The following is a 25,499-nucleotide window of genomic DNA, read 5'->3' as shown; positions in this document are numbered from 1 at the left end:
TCAAGAAGAAATGAAGATACGAGACACTTGAAAATATACTAAGTAAGGTAAACTGGGTAAGTTCTTTGATTCAAGTGAAAAGAAATGTAATTCTGTCATCTCTGCGTTCTTTCCTGCACATATTTTTTACTCTCTTTTCTTTCCTGTATGTTATTTAGACTGAAACAAAAAGAAAATAGATTTTTGAAAAGCATCCAACGGGCTTTTTTAAAGAAGTTTTCATATAGTGCACACACAAATACACATTCTAGAATATATAATTTAAAACAAGCTGGAGAACAGGATGGTGGAATATCAGTTATCTTATATGTTCTGTATTCTTAACGAAACATTGACTCTTCTTTCTATCCTTTCTATATGTAGGAGGAATATAGATCAGAAGGCACCTCAGGACACTAAAAGGTGCCAGTGTAGTTACATATGCTTTCCGTTTCTTTATACCAATAAGAATGCAGGTAAGGCCATTCTGAACAGTACCAGGCAATATGAATAGTATTTAATAAATACTATTTGACAATATGAATATCATTTAATAAATATGAATAGTATTAGATCAATACTATTCATATTGAGATAAGATAAAGTAAGTTTCTTAATTTCTCCCAGGTTGAAATGATTAACTAATAAAGAGTATATGGATTGGGGAAAATAAGTAGATGCATCCTGTAATATCTAGCATGTAGTCATTTGAAGAACACTTAACATGCAATTTTTATTTTTTAAAAGCTGCATTTGTTGTGTGTTTGTGTATGTAAGTGCATGTGTGTGTTTGTGTCAAATGAAAAAATAAAAGTAGATCAGCAAACTCTCATGATTTCAAAATTTCCCAAAGCAAATTTATCTTATAGAAATAAAATATCGCTAATCTCTATTGACATTAACAATATTCTAAAACTTTGCATATATTTGATTGAGCCAATATTTTGTAAATGCTTTCTAGAGATCATTGATAACGAAGTTTAAAAAATAAATAAATAAATGACAAATGAGAAATCTAGAAAGCCAATATGTTTTACTTTTACTGTTTCTTATTATATGCTTGAAACAACTTCAAAAAATATTCATAGACCTAGAATTATAATGATCAATGTCTGATATTTACTAAGATGACTTTTCCTAATTATTATTAAATCTCAATTCTTTTCTTTTATGACATTTAGAGATATATAATAAAATCATTTATTAAAAAACAGAAAATTGTAAATATTTACCATAAACACAAAATTTTGGTTATTATTATTATTGTAGAACAACATATGATTGAAAGACATGGACTCACAGAAGCAAACAATAGCTTTCATGACCCTTTAAAATCTATTACAGACTGTAAGACCAGAAATATTGATCATCTGAAATTTGTTCTAAGCATTCTGATACCAACTATGGGAAATAGGGAATTTAGTATGAATGTCAAGCAATTAGAATAGATCATGTTCTAAAACTTTTTTTACATAACATTTAAAAAATCATTTCAGAAACTATAGTGCTCTAATCATCTAATAAGAATTCCAGTGCAGTTTACTTCCTCCTTCTTGTTTAAGGGGGTAACCATGCTGTACATTTTACATTTCTTAAGGCAAATTTTCAGAAAGAAATATAGAAATAAGACATTCCCGTAGTCTATAAAAAATAACTTGACTCTATACTTAAAAAGCTATATTTTTCTATTAAGAAATTATGTTCAGAGTAAATAATCATTACTCTATTAGTTAATAAGGAGAACTGCTTACAATTTGTTTCTAGCCAAAGAAAATTCTAAGCTAGAGATAGGATTAAGAAGTAACATCTTTGAGCACAAATCACATTAATGCGTACTGTTAAGGTCCTGCAGAGGATCTCCTGAATAATGCTAATTATCTGCTTTCCTTTCCATTCTCTTGTCACTACCTTATTTCAGTTTCTCCCTAATTTATGATTTCCTAGTTGTTTTTAGGATTTAAATTTGCGAATTTTTCTTTTTTTTTTTTTTTGATGGAGTTTCACCTTTTCACCCAGGCTAAAGTACAATGGCACAATCTCCGCTCACTGCAACCTCAGCCTCCCAGGTTCAAGCGATTCTCCTGCCTTAGCCTCCCAAGTATCTGGGATTCCAGGTGCCTGCCACCACGCCAGGCTATTTTTTTGTATTTTTAGTAGAGACAGGGTTTCGCCATGCTGGACAGGTTGCTCTCGAACTCCTGAAAATTTGCCAATTTTTAAGTCTATTCTATCACCCTTGTCTTCTTCCACACAAATTGGATCATGACCTTTCTGCATATAAACCTTTAAGGACTTCCTTCAACTTTAACAGCGTAGTACACATGTAGTACATGATTGCTATGTTTTGAAGGTTTGCCCCCTCCAAAACTCATGTTGGAAGTTAATTGCCGTTGTAACAATATTACGATGAGGGAACTTTCAGAGGCAATAGGGCCATGAAAGCACTGCCATTATGAGTGGGATTAATGCTATCGCGAAAGAGCAAGCTCAGATCCGTTTTGCTGCTTGGTTCTTCTGTCTTCTGCCATGTGAGCGTCCAACCTTCCTCCAGAAACCAAACTTGCTGACACCTTGACCTTTGATTTCTCAGCCTCAGAACTGTGAACCAATACATTTCTGTTTGTTATAAATTACTCAAGTCTCAGATATTCTGTGACCACATCACTAAGACAATGATGATGTGATTTAGACTCCAGTCATCATTTTCATTTTAGTGTCTTTACACATTTTATTTCCTCCTGGATGACTCTTCCCCCCTTCTTCATTCAGCCACTTCTATTTTCCAATTCATTTAAAAAACTCAACTTAAATATCATATCCATCAGTATGCTTTTTTCTGAATCACATTACTTTTGTTCTCCTAGTGTTTTAACATCTTCCAATTATCTTGGAGTTCTTCATATTTATTAAATATTTATTTGCCTTTCTTTTCCTCTACAAAATGTCTTTGAGGGCATGTGTTATGTTTTATTGGAATTTTTGTTCCTAGAGCCCATCTTAGTGCCTGACAAATATTAGCTGTTTAAAAAGTATTTCATAAACTTTAACGAAGGCTGGTGAAATGTTAGAATAGAAATATTCGAGTTGAATGGACTAGACACATTTAAATTATACTCCTAACATTGTTTCTTCTTTTGTGTATCTCTGGCACTATGTTCATACCTCAGTTTCTGTAACACCGTTTATCAGTTACATAGAAAATCAATTTTAATTAATGTCAACAACGTTTATGGCTTTTAAAGTAGCTATCATTTCAAAGAGGAAGTACTTGTTTTCAGACAGAATAACCCAGCACAATGACTCACTCTCTGTATAGAGTAACTGAGTCAACATAGTTTTATTTACATTTTATATGTGTGTTGGGGACAGGGGAGACAGATCTCAAATCTGGTGGAGATTACAGGGAGGACTACAGCTGAGGACATAGACCTCTGCAAGATCTGTGCTTCTGATCCATGTGGGAGTGAACATAAAACAGATTAACTTTTATCCTTTATTTCTCCATATCATAATGTATTTTTTAACACTGTTTCCTTCATGAATTTTCATCATATACGTATTAACTTGTCTTATTACCTAAGAATGCTCTAATTTCAGAAGATGTATTCAGAAATGCAAACCCCTCGAGAACTTCATCTGGTTTCCAACAATCCTTTTGGAGATGATGTTACTTAGTAGATTCAGTGTCTTTGAGGGTCTAGTGTTCCACTCAGCAGCATTTAGCAGGCAGGTTAGCATTTGCTTGAGAGTAACAGATGGAAAGTCAGGCTAGAGAAACATGACAAAATCTCAGATGGACTGAAGGCATATTATGCATGAGGCAAAGTGTACAAGAATAAGGCTGGAGGATAAAGAGTGGCAAAACAACAAGCTATATAAGCTTTGCTAAAAAATTGGTTCATATCCAAATATCATTGAAAAAAATAGTGCATTTTGTAAACAGAGTTTTGACATGGCCCATCCCTTTTATTTTATTAAACAAGGGACCAGATGAGGAAGATTTTAATTGTTTATTTAATGAAATTAACACATTTTTATTAAATATCTACTATAGTTTTTGCAGACATTATGCTACACAAAGTTATCCAACAAGAAATTATAAGAGCATAGTTTAAGACAGTTGTCATGAAGGTGGGAAGACAAGGATAAGCAAAGGAGAGTTACAAATAACAGAAACTGTAAAGAAGATAAAGAAATTAAAGGCAATAATCAGGTTCCCCCCATGGGTAGATGAATATACGACAATCTTCAAAATATAAAATTCAGAGTTTTGCTCAAAATTATAGTAAAGAAAATCAATTGAGTTTTGGTCATTTTGAGGTTGAAGTGTCTTTTAATATTCCAGAGGACATGTTGGCATTCAACCACATATAGCTCCCTGGTGCCATAAAGTGAGGATTGTCTGGGAGAAAAATGTAGATTTAACAAGTAGTAAAAAAAAAAATTGTGAAAAAATGGACTCACATAGGTAACTCTTATAAATCCAGAAGTTCCATTAATAGGACATAGATTATTGTGTGAATAAAATATACCTCACATAAAAAAAATGAAAAAATTATTTATTTCTCATAAAAATGAGATAAAAACAGTGAAATGAACATTCTCATATATAAAATTGGGTAAGGTAAAAAATATTTTGGCAATAATTTTTGATTATTTTTGTGCCTTCATTGTAAGCATGAATTGGTACAAGCATTTGTAAGGATAGTTGTTGATTATGTATCAAAATATTAAATACGTTTATATTATTTGTTAAAACATTTTCATCTGTTGAAATCTATTTTGGTTAAATATGTAGAGATTTATCTTCAAATATAATTATTTAACATTTTTGTAATGTGGAGAAAGTTGAGTCTATTTCTACAATGGAATTTTTAAACATATTAGGTTGAATCTTTCTGGTGAGATAATATCTTTCAGTTTAAAAATTGTGGTTCTAAATAATTTTTTATGATATGTGGAAATGGCATATTGAATGCATTTCATAAATGTTTGATGACAAAATTAAGTAATATGGTATGCAAAAACTATATCACTCTGATCCAAATCACGCCTTGTATAAAACATTGCATAATTACATATGCATAGACACACGCACATAACAAAGAGATGGAATTTATATCTGAATGATTTTAGCTCCATGACGGTTTTCTGCATTTTGTCATTTTCCTATCACAAACATGTTAATTTATAAATGTAAAGCATCACATTTCTCTGATATAACATTAATGGTCTCTGCAGATAGTCTAAAGACAGTCTGTTTTGGCATAGTAAGATACCAAAATACTGTGAATTGTAAATGACTTTATGTGGCTTTGTAACCACCCAGCGGGTTCACCTTGCTGCTGCCTAGTCAGAGCTGACTTATCAAGACAGAAGAATTGCAATGAAGAAAGAGTAATTCACTCAGAGCCGGCTGTATAGGAGTTTCATTAGTACTCAAATCAATTTCCCTGAGCATTCGAGGATCAGAATTTTTAAGGATAATTGAGTGGGGAGGGGCTTGGTAAGTGGGGAGTGCTGATTGGCTGGGTCGGAGATGAAATCACAGGGGGTCTAAGCGAGCATTTCTTGCTCTCTTCTGTTCCTTTGGTGGGATTACAGAACAGGTTTGTACATATTACTGGTCTGGGTGGTGTCAGCTGGTACATTGGAACTCAGGGTCTGCAAAATATCTCAGGCACTGATCCCAGGTTTTACAAAAGCAACGTTATTCCCAGTAGCAATGTGGGGAAGTTCAGAAACTTGCAGCTGGAACCTGCGTGGCCCCTAAACTGTAATTTCTAATCTCTAGCTAATCTGTTAGTCCTACAAAGGCAGACTGGTCCCCAGGAAAGAAGGGGTTTTTCAGGAAAGGGCTATTATCATCTTTTTTCAGAGCTAAACTATAAACTAATCTCCTCTCAAAGTTAATTCAGCCTACGCCAGGGAATGAACAAGGGCAGCTTGGAGGTTAGAAGCAAGATGGCGTTGATTAGGTCACACCTCTTTTACTGTTTCAATTATAATTTTGCAATGGTGGTTTCAGCTTTGAAATCTCATTTTTCTTAATGAATTTGCTGATTCCATTTGACCTTTAGAGGAAAGAGAGATCAAAATACTTCTTTTCAAATAAATGGAGTTATACAAAATCTTTAATAAGTAAACGTATCTGTGTTTATGTGATCAATGACAGAAACATATACGTTTGGCATTGTGAAAGAAAAATAAATCTCAGGATCTCAATGTCAGTAAGCCAAGGGAAAAGTCGAGCTGGGAGCCAGGTCAGGCAAACCTGCCTCCCATTTTATTCCTAAATAAGATAGCTACAAAGAGAAAAGAGCTACATACCACCCTCACAATTTACCCACAGGGAAATTCCTTGTAGGCCTCTAGATCTTTATCCTAAAACAATTCTGTTGAATTTCACCCTGGCAATGCAAACTGATAGCTTATCTTCACAGGTGCTGCAGACAGAAAATCATCCCTAGGCTCACCTGAGACAAACGCATGTCTGATTTCTTCCTCCATCCTATTGTGTATGCCAAAATGCAGATTCACTGAGCCACACTAAATTGTGTATTGATCAAAGACTCAAAATAATGCAAACTTTATCTTTTATCTACCTATGACCTAGAATTCCCCCGCTCCCTTCCCTCTTCCAGATTTCCCACCTTACCAGACTGAACTAATGTATACCTTACAAGTATTGATTGATATCTCATGTCTCCCTAAAATGTATGAAAGCAAGCTGTACCCTGACAAAGCGAGCATATGTCCTCAGGACCTCTTGGGGCTGTGTCATGGATGCATCCTTCGCGTTGGCAAAACAAACTTTCTAAATTGATTGAGACCTGTCTCAGGTATTTTGGGCTCACAGCATAAATTCTATTCCACTTCTTTTGAGAGAAGCTTAAATGCATCTGGAGATGGGCCGTCAGTGTTAAGAATCTAATTGAAGCAACTAGTCATGAAGAAAAGAGTTAAGCATTTAATCACTTACTGCCATGCTTTAACAAGAGGCTAAAACCATAAAAAGGGTCAACCCCCTCCAATCCATTTCCTTTCAAAGAATGGCATTGCAGTGCAGGGTCAGGTGGATCAGCGCAGATGTGTGGGTCATTGCCCGGTAGAGAGAGCCTCCAAAAAAGGCTCCAACAGTTTTAAGGACTTTGGGGGTCAGGGGATGAAGGTGAAGGAGAGAACTAGGTATGGAAAATTACTGAGAATTGAGTCACAGCAGACAAAAGTTTCAGTTTCCTCTTTTCCCCTGATAAGGAGACCTCATTAGAAATGCCGGAAGAGGGCGTCAGATGAAGGCAAAGAGACCTAGGAATAAAGGTGACTGTGCTAGGAAGAACTGGGAAGAAACATGTAAGAATCAGAGATATTTATGGAAAATGATGATACTTTCTTTACTTCCAGGTATTAGAGGAATATGATTCGCAAGAGGTAATGGCCTAAGATTTTAATATCTATGTTTACTAGTATTATTCTAAAAGTAGACAAAATATTTCTTACTACAGGACTAAGTCATTTCCATTTGCCCTAGGGTAATCTAATGAGAGCCAGATGTCTTGCTATACCTACTTATGACTGTACTGTGAGAGCCCCAAAATAGGGTCTAGGTGTTTATTCAGGAGAGGAACCCTTGTACCCTCACTCCTCCTAAGAAAGAAAGATGAACACACCACAGTATAAACAAATTCTCCTCTTGAAAACATGGGAAAGATTCTTGGTTCCTATGATTTAGAAATGTTACTAAGCATCTCTAGGGGAAGATATGATAGGGGTTTTCAAATTTAAAACATGAGATTAATCCCCTTTGGAATATAATTACATAGGAAGATAACATTAAATTGCTCTGGAAGTTTCTTGGCTATTCAGTTACCTTTTCCATCAGTTCAGGACCCTTCTCCTTGAAATTAAGTGGTCAAAAGAGATAAGAAAAAGATTTATATCTTTTGAATGAAAGCAAATAGTTTTAAGATTAAGGAAGCCAATGGCTGCAAGCCTAACACCTATAGCATGTGAGGAACAAATACTTCTGGGAGATACAAAAGCAAACATACTCTATTTCATAACATATAAATGTCCATAACTCTGGAGACCAGGACTTTGAAGGAAGATTGAAAATTGTGGGAAAGACTTGTCTTCCCTCAGTGACATAACTGAATCCTATAGAAAGTTTTTAGAGTGGTAGAAATAATAAGCTAGATAATTTCAAGGCAGATGTCCTTGAGAAAAGTGTCTTGTACCTCTCAATTATAATCAGAGACAGCTATCCAGTTTGCCTAATTGCCTAGTTGTTGGGCCGATTATGACAGTAGAAAATAAGGAAAATTTGCATTTTTAAAGAAACCTAAAAGGTGGCTATTTTTCTGTGAAAAAATATGAATTACAAATTATTAGAAAAAATACTAACTTTCTTTATGTCTTTTCTCTCACAAAGTATTAGAAAACATACTAACTTTTTTTTTTTTTGAGATGGAGTTTCGCTCTTGTTGCCCAGGCTGGAGTGCAACGGAGCAATCTCAGCTCACCGCAACCTCCGCCTCCCAGGTTCAAGTGATTCTCCTTCCTCAGACTCCCAAATAGCTGGGATTACAGGCATGCACCACCATGCCCAGCTAATTTTGTATTTTTAGTAGAGATGGGGTTTCTCCACGTTGGTCAGGCTAGTCTCGAACTCCCAACCTCAGGTGATCCACCTGGGGTTACAGGGTGTTGGGATTACAGGCGTGAGCCATCACACTCTGCCAGAATTATCATTTTTGATGTCTTTTCTCTCACAAAGTATTAGAAAAAATATTAACATTTTTGATATCTTTTCCCTCATAGTGTAACTGTGATAACTTAAAGATATTAGTACTTTAAGAATAATGTTAAGTGTCATTAAACATGTAAAAAAGAATGCATGATACAAAAGTTTATTAAAAAACTCAAGTATGCTTCTCTAGTCTATAAACAATAATGCTGCTTGACTCTGCACAAATTGGCAGTCATAAAAATTCTGTAAAAAGGCATTTTAAAGATATAATACTGAATTTCATGATCAGAAGGGCATGTATTGTTATTGTGAGCCTGTCAGATGATTAATGAGGATGAAGCTTCCAAAAATTAATTAGCTGAAAAGAACATCTACCGATTTCAGTAACTTTCCATGGAAAGCATACAATTTTATGACAAACATCTTCTCCTTTTGTAGCTATTACCTAGTAATTTTGTAGATCCCTAAATCTGAATGCAAATGAGCTAAGTGTTAACCCATCTAAAAAACGCAATTATTGTTTGAGTAAAATTATCATTATAAGAACATAAGTTTAAGGCTATAAAATTGATTATTTTTGCCAAGTATCTTCCATTCGAAAGTTAACGTGTACTTAAAACACTTTAAAAAATTTCTTCTGTCTTCCTAAATGTCAGTAATAGTCAGTACTTAGTGTTTGTTTAAAAAAAAAATGTATAAGATGTGTTTAATCCAAATCTCACCATGGCTTTCTATTGATCTGTCATAATTTATCATCTATTTATCTAAGTTTTAAACTGCTTCTACATATAATTATTTTGAATTTATGGACAATAAGCTACATCTATGTTATTTAACAAAGCATCCACTAAAAAATTAAGCTTACTCAAAAGTGAATACAATAACAACAAAATACCAGATTTGATTTTTCTGGTATTTGATTATGTCACAGAAACTTTATCTCTTTTGTTACTTTATTAATCATTCTTTGACCAAAGATTTATTAAGGCCTTGCTATGTGCCAGAGAGTATGCTAGGTATTATGCTTTGCAAAGATTACTGAGCTTTGAATGAAATATATTGCATGATAATTAATCTCTTTGTCTTTGAAACCAGAAAGACTTGAGTACAAGTCCAATTCTATCACTTAGGGTTTGCGAATGACACTTCAGATGATAATTGTATACTTTTTCTTATTGCTATCTTAACTATACCTAAAATACCAATAATATAAATAACAAAATTATGATTTCAAATGAATATAGGCACAGAAATTATACCTTCACAAAAATTTATTGAAATAGGTCAAAGATATAAACATAAAATATAAAAATATAAAACTCCTAGAAAACAACATAGGAGAAAATTTAGATACCTTGGTTTGGCAATCACTTTTCACACATAAAAACAAAAGCATAACCCATGAAAAAATCTGAAAATGTGAACTTCATTAAAATTAAAACTTGTCATATGCAAATAATACTTGTCAAAGAATGGAAAGAGAGATCTCAGTGTGAGAGAAAATTTTTGCAAAATAGATGTGATAAAGGACTGGTATCTAAAATATATAAAGAACTCATGAAACTCAATAAAAAATAGCTAAAAATTTGCAATAAATCTGCACTGATACTTCATCAAAGAAGATCTACAGATGGAAAATAAGCATATAAGAAGATCAACATCATATGTCAGGTCATTAGAGATTTGCAAATTAAAGCAACAGTAAGATATCACTACATATCTGTTAGAATGGCCAAAATTTTCAATAATGACAATGCTAAATGCTGACTGGGATGTGGAGTAACAGGAACTGTCTTTCGTCGCTGGTGGAAGTGAAAAATGGTACAGCCACTGTGGAAGATGATTTCTTAGTTATTTACAAAAGTAAACATACTCTTGCCATACAATCCAGCCATTGCATTCCTTGATATTTACCCAAATGAGTTGAAAACTTATATATGCACAAAAATATTTATACCAGCTCTATTTATAATTGCCAAAACATGGAAATGACCAAGATATAGTGCAAGAGATGAATGAATAAACAAACACATACTGTATGATTCCAAATATATGACACTTTGAAAAAGTTAAAACCATAGAGACAGAGAAAAGATCAGTGGTTGATGAGGGTATGGGAGTTTGAGTAGAGACAAAAAAGAAGGAGTACAGGAGATGTGTAGGGCAGTAAATGTTTTTGTATGACACCGTGATAATTGAGAAGTCATTACATATTTGTCAAAACCCATAGAATGTATAACACAAACAATGAACCCTAAATGATGAACTTTATTAACTTTAGTTAATAATAATATATCAATATTGGTTCATCAATTATATCAAGTATACCACACTAACAGAAGATGCAAATAATAGATCAACCTGTATGTGGAGAGACAGGGCATACGTGGGAACTCTATACTTTCTGTTTATTTTTATGTAAGGATAAAACTATCCTAAAAATAAAGTTCATTTCATAAAAAATGATGAAGGGAAGATTCAGAGAAGACTGCAAAAAAATAGAGCTTTATGTGTTTTCATCTTGCTCTTGGCTCAGTGCATGATGAATAGATATAAGAACTATAAGGCAGTAGTGTTGCTGATGAATATGGTAAGGAAGATAATAAGAGAAAAAAGAGAAAATCTTAGATTGATAAGTGTCACTTTACCAAAAAAGAGCTTACCAAACTCAGAAGAATAAATGAGTACCTCCATTAGGGTTGGGAGATTGAGAACAACTATGTAGAAAGTTTTTATAGAAAAATGCCGTTTAAACTGAGATTTTAAGGACAAGTAAATTTGATTAGACAGAGCAGGAAGTAAAGAAGCTTCCCAGAGTAGAAATGGCATTTGCAAAGCAAAAGTATCATGAAAACTGGCAAATTTAGGAAAATGACTAGTAAATATGTCAGAAGTACTAAATGCATGACAAGATACAGAGATGAATTTGTAAGCCAGGAGTCCTTTAAAGATATTCTACAGATTACTTGGTTTATGTTCTAAAAGTTTAAACAATGAGTGTTGGAGTTATAATAATTAGCAATTTGCTTTCAATATTCAGATTAAAAAGTTATTGAATAGGATTTTCAGACTGCTTATCCAGCAATCTAGTATTCAGTATTTTTGAGGTTCATGAAAATGCATAATTTTAGGTGGGATTTTAGATTTGGGGTTAAACCTAAGATTAATTGCCAGTAGAGATAAACTAAAGAACCTACAGATATTTAGGTATTGAAGTACTTCAGAAAATTTTTATTGATTACTTCAACATGAAAGACAATAGTAAAATATGCATTTCTCATTTTCTCCTTCAAAAAATTTTACTGAGTGAGAATGAATGGGTGAAATTTTATTACTGCTGCTTTGCTATGATTGAAGTGTCCCCTTCAAAACTCAGTTGAAATGTAATTGTCATTGTGATAGTATTAAAGGTGGAATAATTAAGAGGTGATTAGGCCATGAAGGTACTCTCTTCATGAGTGGATTAAATGTTGTCATCATGGAAGTGTGTTTTTATCACAAGAATGAGTTGCTATAAAAAGCAAGTTTAGTTCTCTATTGTTGCTTTCTTAGGCTTTCTTGGCTTTCTGCCTTCCACCATTAGATGATGCAGCAAGAAGACCATCACCAGGTACTGACACACCTTAATTTTGGACTTTCCAGCCTCCAGAAGCATGAGAAATAAATTTATTTTCTTTATAAATTACCCAGTCTGTGTATTCTATTATTGCAACACAAAGTGGACTAAGACAGAAAATTGGGACCAAGAAATAGGACTGTTGCTATAAGAGATACTTGAAAATGTGAAATTGGCTTTGGAACTGGCTAATGAATAGGGGATGGAAGAATTTGGCAGAGTAACCTAGAAAAACCCTAACACTCTGAACACTGAGTAATAAGGGCAATTTTGGTGAGGGCTTGGAAGAGCCTAGCTGTAGGGAAAGTCTGGAAATTCTTACAGATTATTTAAATGTTGTGACCAAAATGTTGGCAGAAATATGGACAATAAAGGTCACTTTGGTGAGGTCTCAGAGTAAAAATGAAATATCTTATTGGAAGCTGAGGTAAAGATCATCCTTGTTATGTAGTGGCAAAGAATGTGGTTAAATTGTGTGCATGCTCTAGGGTTTTATGGATGGTGGAATTTTAAAGTGATGAATGAGGATAGCTGGTGGTAAAAATTTCCAAGCAAAATATCAAAGCAGCTGTGGAGCTGCTTTTAACTACATATAGTAAAATGCAGGAGCTAAGAAGTGACTTAAAGATGCAATTTCTAATTACAAAACAAACATAAAGATTTCAAAAATTTTTAGCATGGCCATATAAAGAATAAAAAAGCATTTTCAGGTAAACAAACCAAGTATATGACCAAAGGACAATTAGCTGAAGAGATTAGTATGTACAGAAGAGATAACCAACACAACGGGAGAATGACAGAAATAAAAAAAGGCATTTCCGATATCTTCAAGGATCCCCTCTTTTCCCCATCACAGGCCCAGAGATCTAGAAAAGCCAAATGGTTTTGAGGGATGGGCTCAGGGCACTCTCCATGGGCTCACTGCTTAGGGCCACCCTGGGTATTTGCTTCCCACACTGGCACAATACATCTTGGCAGCTCCAACCATAGCTCAAGTGGGTCCAGTTGTAACTTAGTTTCACATGCCATTCCACAAGATGCAAGCCATAAACCTTCACAGACTCCACATGGTGCCAATTCTTCAGGCAAACAGGATGCAAGAGCTCTGGGACATGGCTTCCTTTACCTACATTTCAAAGGAAGTTGTGGATAGCTTGGGAGCTCAGGCAGAGACTTAAAGACAGAGCCACTGAAAAGAACTCCAGATAGGGCAACGCCTAGTGGAGCGGTGGGAGTAAGAACACTCTCAGAATGATACCCAAGAACTGTTAAGCTACCATCGTGCAACACCAGCCTGGGAAATCTGCAGGCCCGACTCCAGCTTGAGAGAGCTGAAGAGTATATTGAGTCCACTAAAGCCATGAAGGTGGAACTGCCTGAGGCCTTGGGGGCCAAACTCTCACCCTAGTGTGCCCAGGATGAAGTAAAAGGATATTATTCTGGAGCTTTAAGACTTGCAGTTGTTTTACCTTTTGAGTTTTAGACTTACTTGGAACCAATTACCCCTTTCTTTTTGCTATCTCTTCCTTTTGGAATGATAATGTCTATTCTATGCTGTCCCACCATTGTATATTGGAAGCACACAACTTGGTAATTTCACACACTTGCACCTGGAGAGCAGTTTGCCTCAAATAAATTGTTACTTCAGTCTCATCCATACCTGATTTAAATGAGACTCTGGATTTTAGACTTTTGAGTTGGTGCTAGAATGATTTAATACATTCAAGGCTATTGACATGGATTGAATGATTTTAGTATATGGAAATTACGTGAGTTTTAAAGGGCCAAGAGTAAAATGCTATGGTTTGAATGTCCCCTTCAAAACTCATGCTGACATTGAATTGCCATTGAGATGGTATTGAGAGGTGGGACTGTTAAGGGGCAACTAGGCCATGAGGGCTCCACCCCCATGAATAAATTAATGTCATTATCATGGGAGTAGGTTTGTAATCCCAAGAGTGAGTTATTTTAAAAGTGATTTTGGTCTTCCTGTTGCTCTTTTATGCTCCCATGCTTTCCATCTTGGAATGATGCCACAAGAAGTCCCTCACCATATGCTGGCCCTTGATATTAGACTTCCCAGGCCCCAGAAGTATAAGAAATAAATTTATTTTCTTTATAAGTTACCCAGTCTATAGTATTTTGTTAAAGCAACACAAAATGGATGAAGACTTGCTATTATCTTAACTTTTAAATAGAATCACTGAGGAGGCAATAATGGACAATTTGTAGGCGATTAAATATAAAATATATGACCAGAGAAATAATTTCCAAGGTTTATATGCTATAAGCACTCAACATAAGTATGTATATTCTGAAACACTGAATACATTTTTTCTAAATTATTTTATTTCCTGGATCAATAAATGATGTAACATTTTCTTACTTATACTTCTGTAAAGACTCTGCTACATGCAATTTATTCATTACTAACAATTAGTCACTATGAGAAACCTGTTTATACATCTGAAATCTTTTATAAATCTACTATGCCATTTAAAATGTATTTGCTATGACTATACTTTCTTCTTAAAATGCATTATTTATTTATTTATTTTGAGTGATGGTTTCTTTAGTGCACTTTCTCTCTCTAAGAGTAATGCTATCACCTTTTAATTTTTTTTCTTTTTTAACTAAACGCTAGCAGGACCCTAATAACAGTGATATATGACTCAGAAATCACAAGGTGATTGATGGCTGCCCATAGGTCTGATAATGACATAGTCCGAAATGAAAATACCATTTACTGATGTGAAAAATAGAGTTGTCCCTAAAGCCTCTAAAGCATCATTGTGTAAGTTCATAGAAAGTATCAGTAGTGATTATGGTCCAAGTATACCACAGTTAAATTTAGTCTTTGAGGCACCATTTGTTACTGTCCCAAGTACTTTTTTATAGTATCTATAAGCAGAATTCATGGTCATCCAAAAGAGATCAAACTTATAAGTTACTATATCAACTTCTAAAAGTTAACGAGCAGCCTGGGGACTTAAGATTTACTGTCAGTCCACCAAGAAATGTCAGTGCCCTAGAATATGAGGAGGCAAGTGTCATCTAACTGGATTTGTGAACTTTTCACTTTGCCATTCAGTAGACAGCAAACAGAAAATTAGTCTATAAATAATTGAACTTGATTTTTTTTTGAAAATCTATCACAGCATGTTAAAAGCAATTTTGTTCTTGAATTAGCTCTCCACAAGTAGTAAATATGTCAAACAGTCTTTAAATAATGCAACATATAAAGCAACAGATAAGAAGGTTTAATAAAGGAAAGGAAGACATTAGAAAATATACAAGATGCATGATTTTGTTGCTTGTATTTTCCTTCTCAGAAAATTGGAATATAAATTCTGTTTCAAAAATGCCGATTAAATGTAGACAATTTGCATAATGATATTTTAATATTCTCAGAAAGTGATTCAAACTTGTAAATAAACATTTCTAATATGACTTTATTCTATACACAAAAGAACATATGTTTTAACCTTATAAAGAAAGAAGATAGAGTTACAAGTTACTCAAATGGCTCATAAAGATATAGAAAAGGTATGAAGAAAATATTATTTCAATAAAATACCTGCTAATCAGACATACAAATAAAAAGACAAAAAAATTTTAGGTGGTTTTAAAGAACTGTATGCATAACACTAACAGGTTGGTTTTTTTGTTTGTTTATATTTTGGTATACATAATCAGGTAAAAAATGTATAATTTAACCCTGATCTAAATAAAATACTAGAGTTGATTTGAATATTTGGTATAAAATCTAAATTTATTGTCACTAGTGAGTATAAATACTTATGAAACTGAAAGTACTATGAAATAAAGGGTTGCATGCCAATAAATATCTATCAAAGGAATCATTAGTTTACTTAATTAGATTTATTGTTAAATATTTTTTAAGCTTAAATAATCTAAAACTTACAGAAAGTTGCAAAAATATCACAAATAATATTCTTATTCATGAGCTAGTTGAGTGTAAGTTGCTGACATTATGCTTCATTGTCTAAAAATACTTGGGTGTGCATTTATTGTAAATAAAAACATTATCCTACAAAACCTGATACAATCATCATCATCAGGCAAATAACACTGGGGAGGTAGTTTAAGACTATGGAATTATCTCATTCTTCATCAAACTTTTAATATTTACTTATTTCTTTCTATCAGTCTCTTTTCATACCTGCCTATCTTATTTATTGGCAAAAATCCCTTATTATCATTATTTATTTTGATACTGAATTTTTCCCAGATTTGTAGAGTGAAAGTCTCTTACAGGTAGCTTGTGTGTGACTTTGACATGTTTGCATTACATGTGAGCACATTCTTACTTCCCGTCATGTGTGTGGAACCTGTAATGCAAACATGTCAAAGTCACACACAAACTACCTTGAAGGGACTTTCACAGTCTTACTTCCTGTCTTGTGTGTGGAACACAGACACACACACACACACACACACAGACACCATGTTCCAGGTCATTTTCTAGTTTTCTACTCAGCCTTGCAAACAGTCTTTTCTCCAAGGAAACTTGGTTCCTTTTAAGGGAGAATGGTATTATAAAGTGCTATTTATAAACTGTTATTGATAAATGGTATTAATAAACTGGTATGTATGCAACACACACGTGCATGTGTTTTTATACATACGTATGTACACATATGTATATGAATAATATATATACACATATGTATAAATATATATGTGCTGTATATATTTTACATATATACACACCTCCATGCATGTATGTATATCTACATATATATATGCATATACATGGAGGTATGTATACAGATATATATATATAACATGCAGCTATAAGTTCACATCTCAAATTTCTATTCAAAACTACAATGTTTATTTTAGTTTTCTCTCTTAACATATTTGTGCCTTTCTGCTTTCTCAGTGAAAAAGCTGTATATAATCATCTTAAATCAATTTACTTGTTTGACAAATCTGATTGTATATACTCAACTCATTACTGCTACTGTTCATGCTTCTTGCAGAAATACCTGCCTCAACCTACTAGGTTTCAATCTCCTCCATTTTCATGATAATTTGAAGATACCTGACACATAGTAAGTGTGGAGATAGTTGAGAAAACAAACTGGGGTAGAAAATATGGCTTGTTAGCCACCATCCATTTCAATATTCTAAAATGTCTTCTTCCTTAGCAAAATTCAAAATCTAAAAACCGTATTTCCCAGAATCCTTTATATTGTTGTTCTTGGTTTGATTTAACTGACACCAGATAGATGTACTCCTGCAATTTTGACAAATGGAAGGGAAGAATATTTTGTAGGCCACTCTTGCTATTTCTTCAGGTACCTATCATCATGGAGGTTTTCAGTGTTTTTCTCTCAGCTTCCTGGTACTGATAGTTTCTGATCATGGTGGCTTCTAATCATAATTGCCTTACTTAAATTGTGTTTGTCTAATCATAGCTCTGTAGTCAGTAGTAGTTATGGCAGCTTTCTAAATAGGGTGCCAGAGCTGCCTTAGCTACCTGGTTCTTTAGAATAATCCCAATGTCATTTCTAAAATCCAAGCTAAAGTTTATTTATTTAGGTTTCCCAATGGTATTGTAATGCATTTCATAGAGAACAATATTTTCTTTCGGACAGAAAATATATTCCATAAATGTAGGAATATGGTCTATTTTATTCACTGATACATGCAGACACAAATACCTAAAACAATGTTTGGTCCCAAGACTGCGCTTAACATGGCAATAAAACCCTGAACATAATCACTTGATAACATTTTATTTTTCTATAGACTCCATGCAATTAGAAATTCAGTCCATCTCACTCACTATACATTTCTCTTTTCACCATAAAGTGTCTCAGCTTTTGGTCTATTCAAGACACGTATTTCAAGAAACCAGATGTCAATCATGGACTACCAATACATGACCTTCTTATGCTAATGGAAACCTCTTTTGCAAGAAAGTGATGTTATTCTTCTGAAAATTTAGGGGTCTGGCTTATTCTAAAACATTTCTGGAGATATATTAATTTGAATCCGTTGGGCTACTGTATCCAAGTAAAGACAAAGGCAAGTTGCTTTTTAGAGTACTTGCTATATTCCATTGTTCTGTGTGCTGGGATATAAACGTTGCAGGAAAACAGATAGAAATGCCTGTCTTTATGAAGGCATGAAGTTTGGAAGAGAGGTAGTGTACATGATTGGTATGAAATAATATAACCTATTAGATGATAATTATTGCAAAGAAGAAATATAAATGCAAATGCTGGTCCTTTTCCATTTGGGCCTTTTAACTTGGATTTTATAACACACTAGATCCAAAGATGTTTGAAATGCTTTTGGCAGATGAGTGATAAGCATAATAGGAAAATAAATAGAAAAGATCTAGATTTATTTCTTCTTTGGAAAATACATATTTTCTTTATGAAAAACTCCTGGACTTTTTAGGTCTTGAACAATCCTGAATTTCTAACAGTAAGTTACCATGTAAGCATGCAACATGAGCTAGCCATATTGAGTAGGGTGTGATACAGAAACCCAAAAATATAGGTGGATGTAGTAGCAAGATTCTACTGTTACTTGGAAGTTGACTTTGCAAGGAAAGATTCAAGCAAATTTTTACTTTGCTAATAAATTGGGTGAACATGTGGCTTGTGCTTTCCATGCACCTACTTCTGATTCAGTGACACGTCTTCCTCAATACACACATAGGATTCCCAGAGAAATTTGTTATGATCTTTTGCCTGAAGAAGAAACAATTGGCTTTGATTTATGCATTTTGCATGATATGCTAGTACCAGCTGGGATTAGACTATTAGAGCATGGAAGCTCCACTTGAGGGTGTTCTGGAAATATGAAAAAAAATTGAATCTCTTTTAATGGGCTAAACTTCAAGCTGTACAAACTTCAAGCTGGTACAGTGCTGTCCACCGTAGAAGGGGAATTGTTTAGAAGTACCAGTCTATGATTCATAGACAGTTGCTAATTGCTTTGTAAATATATCAGGTATTTGCCATTATTGAGAATATGAATTGGTTACAAGGAAGTTTGGGTTATGCAGCTGGAACACTTAAAATGGCTTAACATAATAGAAATATTTCCTTCCATTCTGAATGTTGACTAATTATTGTAATAAACAGATGGTCAAAGAAGACCTATTCTGTGGATGGTTTCTGTAGTTTTATTGAGTAATTGTTATAGCACAAGCATTTTCTGTGGGATTGCAAACATTACATAAAATAAACAAAAATGCCTATTTTCACATAAACTTTCTAAAGTTGTGGAGAGAGAAAAGGGACACCATCAATATAAAAATATATAATGCATTGGATAATTCCTATGGTTTGAAATGCCCCTCCAAAATTCAAGTTGAAACTTAGTACCCAATGAAGTATTATTAAAAGGTAGGCCCTTTAAGGGGTGATTAGGTCATGAGGGGTCTGCTCTTTCGAATGGGATTCATGCCTTTATAAAAGGACTCGAGGGAATCTGTTAGTCTCTTTTTGTGCTTTTGTCCTTCTATCATTTGAGGAAACAGGGAGAAACCACCATAAATGAGATCAGCAAACTCTAAATCGGCTGTGACCTTGATCTTGGACATCCCAGTTTCCACAACTGTAAGAAATAAATTTTTATTGTTTATAATTTGTTCTTAGTAAAGTCTAAGGTACTTTGCTATAGCAGCAGGAACTAAGACAGAAATTGGTACCAAGAAGTGGGGTGTGGAAGCAGCTTTAGAACTGGATAATGGGTATAGGTTGGAAGAATTTGGAAGTGCAGTCCAGAAAAGGTCTATATTACTGTAAATGAAGCATTAGGGAAATTTTGGTAAGGGCTCAGAAAAGGAGAACTGTAGAGAGAAACTATGTCTTCTTAGAGATTATCTATGTGGTCATAAATGGAAAGTTGATAGAAATATAAACAGGAAAGGCAATTTTTTTTTTTTGAGACGGAGTTTCACTTTTGTTGCCCAGGCTGGAGTGCAGTAGTGCGATCTTGGCTCACTGCATCCTCCGCCTCCTGGGTTCAAGCAATTCTCCTGCCTCAGCCTCCCAAGTAGCTGGGATTACAGGCATGCACCACCACGCTCACCTAATTTTGTATTTTTAGTAGAGACGGGGTTTCTCCATGTTGGTCAGGCTTGTCTGGAACTCCTGACTTCAGGTGATTCCCCCGTCTCAGCCTCCCAAAGTGATGGGATTACAGGCATAAGCTACCGCTCAGGAAAGGCAATTCTTATGAGATCTCACGTGGAAACGAAGAACATGATATTGGAAACTAGAGGAGAGGCCACCCTTGTTATAAAGTGGCAAATATCTTGGCTGACTTATCCCTGTCTTAGTACTCTATAGAAAGCAGAACTTAAGAGAGATGAACTAGGATATTTGGTGGAAACAATTTACTAAGTAAAGTGTTAAAGGTGTGGCATGGCTTCTTTTGACTCCTTATAATAAAATGCAAGACAGAAAAAAAAAAAACAGAATTTTTAATTAAAAGGGAAGTAGAACTTAATGAATTGGAAAATTTTCAGCCAGGCCTAGTGGTAAAAAAGGAGAAAGTGTGTTTAGGACAGAATACCAAGGGTGTAACCAAAGGAACACCTGAAGAGAAGATGAGTTTGAATAGAAAGACGCCAGATGCTATTCATTAAGTCAATAGAACAATAACCTCAAAGGTAGTTCAGAGAGTGTCAGGGTCTGAATGTAGAACAATTTCAAGGGAGGGGCCCAGAGCACCTGTGTGACCTCAGGATTCATTACCCAGGGCCTCTTCAATTTTCTGCCCCATGCATTCTGGTGCAGTACTCCTCAGCCAATCCAGATGTGGTTCAAGCATGCCCATATCCAGCTTAGATTGTCCCTCCAGGAGGCACAGGCAATAAATCTTGATAGTATCCCTGTGGTGCTAACTCTGCCCAGGCAGACAACTGCTATAGAAATGGAGCCACTGTAGAGGGCTTCTACCAGTGCAATGCCTAGTGGAACCTTGGCGTTGGAGCCATCACAGACAGTCTCAATTAAAGCATTGCCTAGTGGAGCTGTAGGGTCAGGACCACTGTAGACAGCATCCACTAGGGCAATGTCTAGTGCAGCCGTGGACATGGGGCCACTTCTGGGACCCCAGCACTGAAGAGCAACCAGTATGCAACTCCAGCCTGGGAAAGACACAGGCATAAGACTCCAACCTGTGAGAACTGCAATGTGTACTGTGTCGAACAATGCTGTGGTAGTAAGGTTTCCCAGAACATTTGGTTTCCAACTCTGGGTGCCCCAGTGTATCTGGAAGGCAGAACACGGAGTCAAGGAATATTATTCTCCACCCTTAACATTTAAGGTTGTTTTCCCTATTAGATTTTGTACTTCCTTGGGACCTATTACCCTTTCCTCTTTTGTAATGGGAATGAACATTTAAAAAATTTACCAACTACCTTCCCATCTGCCATTTATTTGCCTTTCCTCAAGGGACTCAAACTCTTTTCCTGTCTTGTCACTTCTCTAAAAATGTTCTGCACTTTATTGAAGATGCAATGTATGCTGCAATTCAAAGTTATCTCTTTGAGAACTATTCATTCTCTGGTGTCTCCTGTGTATATATAAAATGTTCATGTTGATAAACTTTTGTCTTTCTCTTATTAGTCTGTCTTTTAAAACAGGAGTCTGTTCCAACTAAGAAATTATGGAGGTTAGGTTTCCCCTGCACAAGGTTGACATCTTTCTTTCCATAGGTAACCATTTTTTTTGTCTACTTACTAAATCTGAGAATTGTTAATATAACACAATTTAACACAAATTTCAAAAATATGAAAAAGTATTTCATGACAGTTATATAGACAAAAAAACTAAAATAAGAAGAAATGAATTAAAACTGATAATATAGGAAATCACAAAACATAACCAATGTAAAACATATTCTTTGTTTCAATATATTTTTGTAAATATTTAAAATAGTTTGGTCCAAGGAAAATGTTGTGACCACAATTTGAAAAGAGAAAATATATAACCATTGAAATTACTGATCCTTTAAGTCTTATACCAAAAAAAAATAAATAAATATGAAATGTGTGATAAAATCAATTTCTCAGTACCTGGATGAGAAAAGGTTACTCTGAAGGGCAAGACTACAACTGAGAGTGATTGTTCATTTGCTTAGTGACCTGAAGAATAAGTGGCACTTTTTGGAATTTTCTTGGTTGGAGGGAGTAATACTTGCCCGCTTTTGCCAGCAAGTTTGCCTCCTGGCCAGTCAACAGGCGAATTAGTCTGGTCTATTTTAAAGAGGTAATTTATCCCTGGAATTAGTTAATACCAGCAATGGCTTTGTAAAGTACAAGTCCTATCAAACTAATCTAAACTTGATCAATCAAGGGCAAGCAATAGATGCAATCTTTCTTGACATGACCAATGATTTTGGTGCTAACTCACATGAAATATTTCTCAGAAAACTGGGAAAATGTGTTCTTGTTAGAGCCTGATTTTTAGTTCACTGTACAACTGTTTGGTCCTGCAAAACAAATATTCACTGCCTTTTTGGCAATCAAAGAATAATAACAGCAAGAACAATAACAAACATAAAAAGCATATAAGAGGAAAGAACAAATATCCTTTATATGTTAACTAAATTTAATTTTACTTACTAACAATGATAATGTCTATTATATTTAGAGTAATGTTGGGCACTTTACATCCAAGTATGTGCTAGTTTACAGTGGGTCAACCATGTGTTAGGTATTATTATAAGGATGCTAAATTTATTTCTGCTTAAGAGCCAAAATTTGTAAACCATGGCTATAGCTCCTAAACTGATGATTACTACATTCTATTCCATCATCTCCCAATGCATCATTTTTAATCCGAATTTTTTGTTTCCCTCCCTTGAAACAAAATAATGTTGCACTTTCTCAATGTATTTTTTGGAAGGGGTAGATAATCCCTATTCCAGGCCACTCTTATTCACCTGTTAGATAACTGAAATGTATACACAAATACAGATAGCTTTAATTGGCATCAAAAATATGTATTTCCTACATAAGCTTGCACTTCTTTGACCCCTTTTTCTAAGTGTTTGGCTTCTATTTTTTAAGTAGACCAGAAATACTTCTTCACTAGAAATGTTTCCAAATCCATAATTCTGATATCAAAGAATCATTTTACTGCATTTCAGAGTTGGAAGGGATATTTAAGTTTATTTAATTTAGTCACTCTTTCTGGGCTTGAATTCCTTTAAAAACATCAAATCAAACTTTTCAGTTAAATTCAATTAGAATTGCATTTATTGAGTACTTCCCCTTTAGCTAACACTATGCTAGGCACTAAATGTACAAAGATAAGTATAAAGTTCCAGCCTTAGATACTCATTATTTAATGAAGAGGTAGGGATACGCATAAAAACAGATATAAATCGATAAAATTAATTTATTAGGCAGGGCATGGTGGCCCATGTCTGTAATCCTACCACTTTGGGAGGCCAAAGAGAGAGGATCACTTGAGGCCAAGAGTTCAAGATCATCCTGGACAATATAGTGAGACCCTGTCTCTATATTATCTTTTCTTAAGTAGCCGGGTGTGATGGTGCATGTGTGTAGTCCCAGCTACTCAGGAGGATGAGGTGGGAGGATTGCATGAGCCCAGGAGTTTAAGGCTGCAGTGAGTTGACTGTGCCACTGCACTCCAGCCTGGGTGATGGAGCCAGACCCTGTCACTGAAAAACAATAAAAATAAAAGTAAAAAATTAATTTATTAAAGTTTTCATGGTATATAATAATAGTACAGGGTATAGATACCATAACATTGTCTGAGGAAGCCAGAGATTTTCAAATAGAAGATTAAATTTAGGACAGGACATAGTGGAGTAGGAGGAGCCACAGGAGGAGTCTAGAAAACAGGCAGTCTGATAGAGCGTCTTATTCACATACGCATAATGAGGAGCAACTCAATACAGTTGAGACATAGCACTTGTCATATCACATCAAATTTTGTTTTTTGCCCAATTGTCTCTGAATAGATTGAAAGGATTTGCAAAAAAAAAAAAAAAGTACTTTATTTTCCTATTCCTAGTTCCCAGCAAAATATCTACCAAATTGGTAATTTTTTTTAAGAAAAATTTACCAGACTTTATAAAATCGTGACTCATAATCATTAATGGTGTAGCTGGAATCATAGGTTTAGATGAGATCACTCATAATGTCTATATAGAGTCAGATGAAATGTCTGAAGATTTAACTTACTATATATCAATATTGAAAGGTGAGAATGAGTAAAAAAAAACTACACAAATAATTAAAAAGAGTAGTTAAACACATTAGGAGATAGATATATTAATGCAAAGGCAACTAAGATAGACACATTTTTCAAGAATATGTGTGTAGGCAGAATGGTAGCAAAATGTTAAGCAAAGGAAATGTATTCATTAATGAGAACTGGTAGAGGGTATCTGAAGACCTTTGGGGAATTGTTTCATAAAGGGGTTGGGATTTAACTCATTATACTGAGCTGAGGAGTAAACTAGCGGTAAGAAATTACATCAAGTAATTCTTAGAGTAGTCCTATAAGGCAGGTTCCGCACACATCTCATATTACAGGTAAGAGCACTATGATTCTAGAGCTTAGAGAATTAAATAATCATGGGCATTTCAGCTAATTATCTGCATAGCTGAGATATGAATCCAGATAACTGACTCATGGTGGTGTGTTAGACCTGGCTCAAATTCTCAACAGCCATTTATTAAATGTCTAGAAAATGTGAAAGCCAATGGTCAAACCATTGGTAGTTGGAAATATGACGTGAGGTCGTGTTGAGAATATTTACACCACAAAAATTGAGAAGCACTATGTCAAAACCTTTTTTTAGTTTGTATTTTTTAGTAAGATAGCCAGTTTACTGCCAAATCACTGCAGGGTCCACATTATTAACTACTCCTGTACTATGTATTTAGGTCTAAGAGTAGTTTATAATGAAAGAAACTTATGTAGACTCAAACTTAAGGTGTTGTACTCAAACATATGTTGTTGTTGTTGTTATTATTATTATTATTATTATTATTATTATTATTATTTTGGAGACGGAGTCTCACTCTGTCATCCAGGCTGGAATGCAGTGGTGTAATCTCAGCTCACTGCAACCTCCACCTCCTAGATTCAAGTGATTCTCCTGCCTCAACCTCCCAAGTAG

At 34.6% G+C, this 25,499-nt stretch overlaps 1 long non-coding RNA gene across 1 annotated transcript in view; it reads left to right on the top strand.

The window, feature by feature from the left end:
* Nucleotides 1-5,519: 5,519 nt before the first annotated feature.
* Nucleotides 5,520-25,499, top strand: part of LOC129526429 (uncharacterized) — a 78,714-nt gene continuing 58,734 nt past the window's right edge. The window contains exons 1-3 of the long non-coding RNA XR_010130469.1: nt 5,520-5,588; nt 7,384-7,410; nt 12,281-12,338. This is a non-coding gene — a long non-coding RNA (uncharacterized lncRNA). The remainder of the gene's footprint in view (nt 5,589-7,383; nt 7,411-12,280; nt 12,339-25,499) is intronic.

Source organism: Gorilla gorilla, chromosome 14 (genome assembly GCF_029281585.2).
Source record: "Gorilla gorilla gorilla isolate KB3781 chromosome 14, NHGRI_mGorGor1-v2.1_pri, whole genome shotgun sequence".
Classification (NCBI taxonomy): Eukaryota; Metazoa; Chordata; class Mammalia; order Primates; family Hominidae; genus Gorilla; species Gorilla gorilla.
This window is presented reverse-complemented; position numbering and strand designations above follow the sequence as displayed.